This window comes from Pseudophryne corroboree, unplaced genomic scaffold, assembly GCF_028390025.1.
Source record: "Pseudophryne corroboree isolate aPseCor3 unplaced genomic scaffold, aPseCor3.hap2 scaffold_908, whole genome shotgun sequence".
Classification (NCBI taxonomy): domain Eukaryota; kingdom Metazoa; phylum Chordata; class Amphibia; order Anura; family Myobatrachidae; genus Pseudophryne; species Pseudophryne corroboree.
The window spans coordinates 221,113-229,570 of NW_026970488.1; the positions used below are offsets into that span (position 1 = coordinate 221,113).

General features: G+C 40.4%; 1 non-coding gene across 1 annotated transcript; it reads right to left on the reverse strand.

Annotated features, from left to right (window-relative positions):
- Positions 1 to 7,417: 7,417 nt before the first annotated feature.
- Positions 7,418 to 7,491, reverse strand: TRNAN-AUU (transfer RNA asparagine (anticodon AUU)). Its single transcript has one exon. It is a non-coding gene; the product is annotated as a tRNA-Asn (tRNA).
- Positions 7,492 to 8,458: the final 967 nt, after the last annotated feature.

The window sequence follows — 8,458 nt, forward strand, 5'->3', positions numbered from 1 at the left end:
AGAAGCCTGCACTTAAAGGATATTTTGATGGTCTAATAAATCCTTTCTCAAGGCTCTCCTTTACATAATCATTCATAGCCGCAGTTTCTGGCCCGGATAATGCATATAATCTTCCCTTTGGCAATGCGGCACCAGGAATTAACTCAATAGCACAATCATAAGGCCGATGGGGAGGCAGAATGTCCGCATTGCCTTTGGAGAAAACATCAGCAAACTCCTGGTATTCCACCGGAATGAGTTCTGGAATGATAGCTGCTACTCTGACTGGAAACGTGATACATTCCTTATCACAAAAAGTACCCCAATGTGAAATCTCCCCCGACCGCCAATCAATGGTGGGATTATGAAAGGCCAGCCAAGGGTGACCCAGAACAACTGGAACTGCTGGGCAATGTGTAAGAAAGAACTCGATTTTCTCGGAATGTAGAGCTCCTACTGTAAGTAGTACAGGGGGTGTACAGAGAGAAATAATCCCATTAGACAGCGGACTCCCATCTAAGCCATGCATGGTGACACACCTACCCAAAGGTAACTGAGGAATGCCTAAGGCCTTAGCCCAAGTTAAATCCATAAAGTTTCCTGCAGCTCCACTGTCAACAAAAGCCGACACCAAAGAACTGAGGCTGCCAAAGGAAACTTTAACTGGGACTAAAAGGGAGTTATTCGAGGAGATAAGCTGCAGACCTAGGTGAACCCCCTCACAATTCACCTGGTCAAAGCGTTTCCCGACTTGTTCGGACAATTACGAGCAAAATGTCCCTTACCCCCACAGTACAGACAAAGACCAGAATTTTGCCTTCTGGCTCTTTCTTCAGGAGACAGCCGGAAGAGACCCATCTGCATGGTCTCCTCTACGTCTTCAGGAATGGAATATACACACGGACTTGACCTTACAGGTGCTCCCTTTTCAGCCCTCCGCTCTCTGAGACGACGATCAATCTTAATAGAAAGCTCCATGAGTTTATCGAGAGTCTCAGGAGCGGGGTACTGAAGGAGACTGTCTTTTATAGACTCTGATAAGCCGAGGCGAAACTGACTGCGCAGGGCTGGGTCATTCCAGCCACAGTCGTTCGACCAACGGCGAAACTCCGTACAATAAACCTCTGCAGGATTTCTACCCTGTCTGAGAGCGCGCAACTGACTTTCAGCGGACGCCTCTCTATCAGGGTCATCATACAAGAGCCCTAAAGACTCAAAAAAAGCGTCAATTGACAACAATGCCGGATCCTCTGCTCTTAAACCAAATGCCCAGGTCTGAGGATCCCCCTGGAGCAAAGAAATAATAAACCCGACCCGCTGAGATTCAGTACCCGAGGAAGTCGGTCTTAAACGAAAATAAAGTTTACAGGATTCTTTAAAATTAAAAAAACTCTTTTCTATCACCAGAAAAACGGTCAGGCAAATGCATCTTTGGTTCAGGGACTACCCTTGGGGAAGCTCGCAAAAGATCTTCCTGCGACTTCACCCGAAGAGAAAGATCCTGAACCATCTGAGTAAGTTCTAGAATCTGGCTGACTAAGAGCTGACCAGGATTTGGCCCTAAACCTGTTGGATTCATGAGGCCGATAAACTCTCACAAAACTGAATGAGAAAAAATTAAACCCTGTTTAATTTTAAGTTTTGGTATGGCCGGTAATAATGTTATGATTCCAGCACTCTGGTCAGAGAAGATCTTATGGCAAAGACTGGAGCACTGGAACGGAATGCTGGGGAAGGGAGCAGGACAGGAAAATAGCCCCTGGCGCCCTAACTCTGTTGTCTCACCCGTGTTGTCAGAAATCCCCTGCGAGACTATGGTTTCTTGAGCCCTTGGCAGCCGCGTTTGAAGGGCGGATTATGTCTGCCCAACTTCGATGCCCCCCGGTCTTAATGAGAGACAAAGGGAAACCTGAGACAGGGTGATAACAAGAGGCCCTCTAACTAAACAACCAGGCCAGGGGCTAAGCAAACTCAAAACTATAATATGTGCGGAGAAACCGCCAGGAAAAAGGACAACCAAAATATCCACTTGTCCAATTCTCCTACCCGGCACCGCCAAGTACCAGAGAGGACTTGTGGAAGCGGAACCCTCCGCAAGTGCTCCAAACACAAAATATAAAAGGTAAAGCGGCTGAGCCGCAACACACGGCAGAGCCGCAACTCACGAACACCACTGGATATAAAACGGTGATCAGTCAGGACTCCAGGGAACCAAACGACCTCTTGGGATGAGATGATAACTCCCGAATACCGGACTTCTGCGGACTGGAATGACCGGATACAGCAGGACTGGAAACAGACTCTCAGCAAACAAAGGCAGCATGCAGGAAGCTATTACCGGCGTCTGTGAGAAGCCCTGGGAGTGTATTTAACAAGGAGTCCTCCAATCAGCTGCTAAAGGCTGATTAGAATAAATGCCGTGCAGCTGCCTTGCTGCACGGCCAGAGAGCAGGTGAATATCTTAATTTCCTAAAGCCTAGCAATGGGGAACGCGGTCCGCCAGTGGCGTCCCCGTTGCTAGGGTCCGTGCGGCTCAGCGCGCCCGGCGTCTAGCGTTGCTAGGGAGCCGGCGGCTGTACGTGCACGGCGTCTCTAGTTGCTAGGCGCCGGGCCGCGCAGACCATCAAGCGGACCCCGGCGCCTAACAGTATGACTCCCAAAAACAACAACCGCGTCATTGGGACCAACTGCGATTTTGGCAAGTTTAGGAGCCAACCATGTTGTTGAAGAACTGTCAGGGAGAGTGCAATGTTTTGCACCAACTGGTCCCTGGATCTCGCCTTTATCAGGAGATCATCCAAGTACGGGATAATTGTGACTTCTTGCTTGCGAAGGAGAACCATAATTTCCGCCATCACCCTGGTGAAAATCCTCGGAGCCGTGGACAGACCAAACGGCAATGTCTGAAATTGGTAATGACAATCCTGAATTGCAAACCTTAGGTAGCTTGAGGCAGTGGCTAAATGGGAACATGTAAGTAGGCATCCTTTATGTCTACCAAAACCATGAAATCTCCGTCCTCCGGACTGGAGATCACTGCCCTGAGAAATTCCATCTTGAAATTGAATTTCTTTAGGAAGAAATTGAGGGATTTCAGATTTAAGATTGGTCTGACTGAGCCGTCCGGCTTCGGGACCACGAAGAGGCTTGAATAAAAACCTTCTCCCTGCTGACTAAGGCCAATTTGAACAATCGGTGAGGGGGAACGTCTTGAAACCCCAGTTTGTACCCTTGGGACACTATTTGTAAAACCCACGAGTCCAGGTCCGAATGAATCCAGAACTGACTGAAGAGTTTTAGACGTGCCCCCACTGGTGTGGGCTCCTGCAAGAAAGCCCCAGTGTCATGCAGTGGATTTGGCAGAAGCAGAGGACAATCTCTGGTCCTGCGATCTTGAAGAGGCTACAGACCTCTTCCTTTTCCTTCCTTTACCTGCAAAGAAAGGGGAATCTAAACTTCTTGCATATCTATTGGGCCAAAATGACTGCGGTAGATAATGATGCGTCTTCATCCGTTGACAGGGAACATAGGGCAAGAAGGTTGACTTACCATTGAAATGAGGATGCATCTTGCTGCCTTTCCAATGAAGCAAGTTTAATTTAGTAATAGGTGAAAAACCATCCTTACAAAGGTGTTAATCAGAGACTTGGCTTTGTGGACACTTTTCAGAGAACAAATTTGTTAGCATAAAAATAAAGCCAGAAAATGAAGAGCTGTTTAATCACTCAATTGGATTTTTCTGCCAGCATATTTTTTTTCTCTGCAACCCACTGCTAAATTGTGCTTTCTAGCTGTTTTTATAAAATCACTGAATCAAATCTAACTCTGATTACATCAGAGAAGGCCAGGTACCCTACACCATAACAGGGGGTTTGAAATTTTGACTTGTCTACTTAAAGATCACCAAAATCTGATAACAAGGTCAATTAGGTCCCTGGGTGGGATTGAACCACCAACCTTATGGTTAATAGCCGTACATACTAACTGATTGCGCCACAGAGACACTTTGCAAATGTCCATACTGACAAAGGCTAATAAGCATTCATCTAAAACGTTTCCTAGAAAAACTTTAAAAAGTCAATAATCTGGAGAGTTTTTGTAAGATGTTTCTTCCATCAACCAACGAAGAAACACATTGGTACTTTCCCATGATGAGTGAGTGCTTCAGGATCTCTTGCACTTACATGTGCAGCAGAGTACTGCAATGGAAGCATGCTGGGCCCATAACCCAGAGGTAGGCAGATTGAAACTATCCTCTGCTATATGCATTTTTTTTTGTTAATTAAAGTAATCCAAAACTGGGATTGATATTTTGTCTCTTTTATTTTTACTTAAAGTACAATAACTTTTACCATTTTAATTTGTTTTAATAGTATATTGACAGTATTGTTTTCTTTCAAAAATCCACTTCATTTTCTTTACCCTATTATTAAAATGGTAATTGACAAAAACAAACTACATTGTCACCAGAAGAGCAATACAAAATGTACAAGTGATATATTAAAATCATCTTTCCAGCTTGAATTTCAATGATGCATTGGGTCAACAATTTTGTGAGAAACATCTTCACCCTTAAATAAAGATTTTCTTAATTCCTTACCTGTGTGCTAATTAGATATCACCTTGTTTTAACATTAAACAGACTTCCACATGAGAAAGCAGCAAGGATGCAGTGGCGTTAATGTTTCCTGGTGTCAACCTGTATTATTTCAGTAGACATTGAAATGAGGATACATCTTGCTGCCTTTCCAATGAAGCAAGTTTAATTTAGTAATAGGTGAAAAACCATCCCTACAAAGGTGTTAATCAGAGACTTGGCTTTGTGGACACTTTTCAGAGAACAAATTTGTTAGCATAAAAATAAAGCCAGAAAATGAAGAGCTGTTTAATCACGCAATTTGATTTTTTTGCCAGCATATTTCTTTTTCTCTGCAACCCACTGCTAAATTGTGCTTCCTAGATGTTTTTATAAAATCACTGAATCAAATCTAACTCTGATTACATCAGAGAAGGCCAGGTACCCTACACCATAACAGGGGGTTTGAAATTTTGACTTGTCTACTTAAAGATCACCAAAATCTGATAACAAGGTCAATTAGGTCCCTGGGTGGGATTGAACCACCAACCTTTTGGTTAATAGCCGTACATACTAACTGATTGCGCCACAGAGACACTTTGCAAAAGTACATACTGACAAAGGCTAATAAGCATTCATCTAAAACGTTTCCTAGAAAAACTTTAAAAAGTCAATAATCTGGAGAGTTTTTGTAAGATGTTTCTTCCATCAACCAACGAAGAAACACATTGGTACTTTCCCATGATGAGTGAGTGCTTCAGGATCTCTTGCACTTACATGTGCAGCAGAGTACAGCAATGGAAGCATGCTGGGCCCATAACCCAGAGGTAGGCAGATTGAAACTATCTTCTGCTATATGCATTTTTTTTTGTTAATTAAAGTAATCCAAAACTGGGATTGATATTTTGGCTCTTTTATTTTTACTTAAAGTACAACAACTTTTACCATTTTAATTTGTTTTAATAGTATATTGACAGTATTGTTTTCTTTCAAAAATCCACTTCATTTTCTTTACCCTATTATTAAAATGGTAATTGACAAAAACAAACTACATTGTCACCAGAAGAGCAATACAAAATGTACAAGTGATATATTAAAATCATATTTCCAGCTTGAATTTCAATGATGCATTGGGGCAACGATTTTGTGAGAAACATCTTCACCCTTAAATAAAGATTTTCTTAATTCCTTACCTGTGTGCTAATTAGATATCACCTTGTTTTCATATTAAACAGACTTCCACATGAGAAAGCAGCAAGGATGCAGTGGCGTTAATGTTTCCTGGTGTCAACTTGTATTATTTCAGTAGACATTGAAATGAGGATGCATCTTGCTGCCTTTCCAATGAAGCAAGTTTAATTTAGTAATAGGTGAAAAACCATCCTTACAAAGGTGTTAATCAGAGACTTGGCTTTGTGGACACTTTTCAGAGAACAAATTTGTTAGCATAAAAATAAAGCCAGAAAATGAAGAGCTGTTTAATCACTCAATTGGATTTTACTGCCAGCATATTTTTTTTTCTCTGCAACCCACTGCTAAATTGTGCTTCCTAGCTGTTTTTATAAAATCACTGAATCAAATCTAACTCTGATTACATCAGAGAAGGCCAGGTACCCTACACCGTAACAGGGGGTTTGAAATTTTGACTTGTCTACTTAAAGATCACCAAAATCTGATAACAAGGTCAATTAGGTCCCTGGGTGGGATTGAACCACCAACCTTATGGTTAATAGCCGTACATACTAACTGATTGCGCCACAGAGACACTTTGCAAAAGTCCATACTGACAAAGGCTAATAAGCATTCATCTAAAACGTTTCCTAGAAAAACTTAAAAAAGTCAATAATCTGGAGCGTTTTTGTAAGATGTTTCTTCTATCAACCAACGAAGAAACACATTGGTACTTTCCCATGATGAGTGAGTGCTTCAGGATCTCTTGCACTTACATGTGCAGCAGAGTACAGCAATGGAAGCATGCTGGGCCCATAACCCAGAGGTAGGCAGATTGAAACTATCCTCTGCTATATGCATTTTTTTTTGTTAATTAAAGTAATCCAAAACTGGGATTGATATTTTGGCTCTTTTATTTTTACTTAAAGTACAATAACTTTTACCATTTTAATTTGTTTTAATAGTATATTGACAGTATTGTTTTCTTTCAAAAATCCACTTCATTTTCTTTACCCTATTATTAAAATGGTAATTGACAAAAACAAACTACATTGTCATCAGAAGAGCAATATAAAATGTACAAGTGATATATTAAAATCATCTTTCCAGCTTGAATTTCAATGATGCATTGGGTCAACAAATTTGTGAGAAACATCTTCACCCTTAAATAAAGATTTTCTTAATTCCTTACCTGTGTGCTAATTAGATATCACCTTGTTTTCACATTAAACAGACTTCCACATGAGAAAGCAGCAAGGAAGCAGTGGCGTTAATGTTTCCTGGTGTCAACTTGTATTATTTCAGTAGACATTGAAATGAGGATGCATCTTGCTGCCTTTCCAATGAAGCAAGTTTAATTTAGTAATAGGTGAAAAACCATCCTTACAAAGGTGTTAATCAGAGACTTGGCTTTGTGGACACTTTTCAGAGAACAAATTTGTTAGCATAAAAATAAAGCCAGAAAATGAAGAGCTGTTTAATCACTCGATTGGATTTTTCTGCCAGCATATTTTTTTTTCTCTGCAACCCACTGCTAAATTGTGCTTCCTAGCTGTTTTTTTATAAAATAACTGAATCAAATCTAACTCTGATTACATCAGAGAAGGCCATGTACCCTACACCATAAGAGGGGGTTTGAAATTTTGACTTGTCTACTTAAATATCACCAAAATCTGATCACAAGTTTAATTACATCCCTGGGTGGGATTGAACCACCAACCTTTCGGTTAATAGCCGAACACACTAACCGATTGCGCCACAGAGACACTTTGCAAAAAGTGCATACTGACAAAGGCTAATAAGCATAAATCTAGAACGTTTCCTAGAAAAACATTAAAAAATCAATAATCTGGAGAGTTTTTGTAAGATGTTTCTTCCATCAACCAACGAATAAACACATTGGTACTTTCCCATGATGAGTGAGTGCTTCAGGATCTCTTGCACTTACATGTGCAGCAGAGTACTGCAATGGAAGCATGCTGGACCCATAACCCAGAGGTAGGCAGATTGAAACTATCCTTTGCTATATGCATTTTTTTTGTTAATTTAAGTAATCAAAACTGGGATTGATATTTTTGCTCTTTTATTTTTACTTAAAGTACAATAACTTTTACCATTTTAATTTGTTTTAATAGTATATTGACAGTATAGTTTTCTTTCAAAAATCCACTTAATTTTCTTTACCCTGTTATTAAAATGGTAATTGAAAAAAAAACTACATTGTCACCAGAAGAGCAATACAAAATGTACAAGTGATATATTAAAATCATCTTTCCAGCTTGAATTTCAATGATGCATTGGGGCAACAATTTTGTGAGAAACATCTTCACCCTTAAATAAAGATTTTCGGAATTCCTTACCTGTGTGCTAATTAGATATCACCTTGTTTTCACATTAAACAGACTTCCACATGAGAAAGCAGCAAGGATGCAGTGGCGTTAATGTTTCCTGGTGTCAACCTGTATTATTTCAGTAGACATTGAAATGAGGATGCATCTTGCTGCCTTTCCAATGAAGCAAGTATAATTTAGTAATAGGTGAAAAACCATCCTTACAAAGGTGTTAATCAGAGACTTGGCTTTGTGGACACTTTTCAGAGAACAAATTTGTTAGCATAAAAATAAAGCCAGAAAATGAAGAGCTGTTTAATCACTCAATTGGATTTTTCTGCCAGCATATTTTTTTTCTCTGCAAACCACTGCTAAATTGTGCTTCCTAGCTGTTTTTATAAAA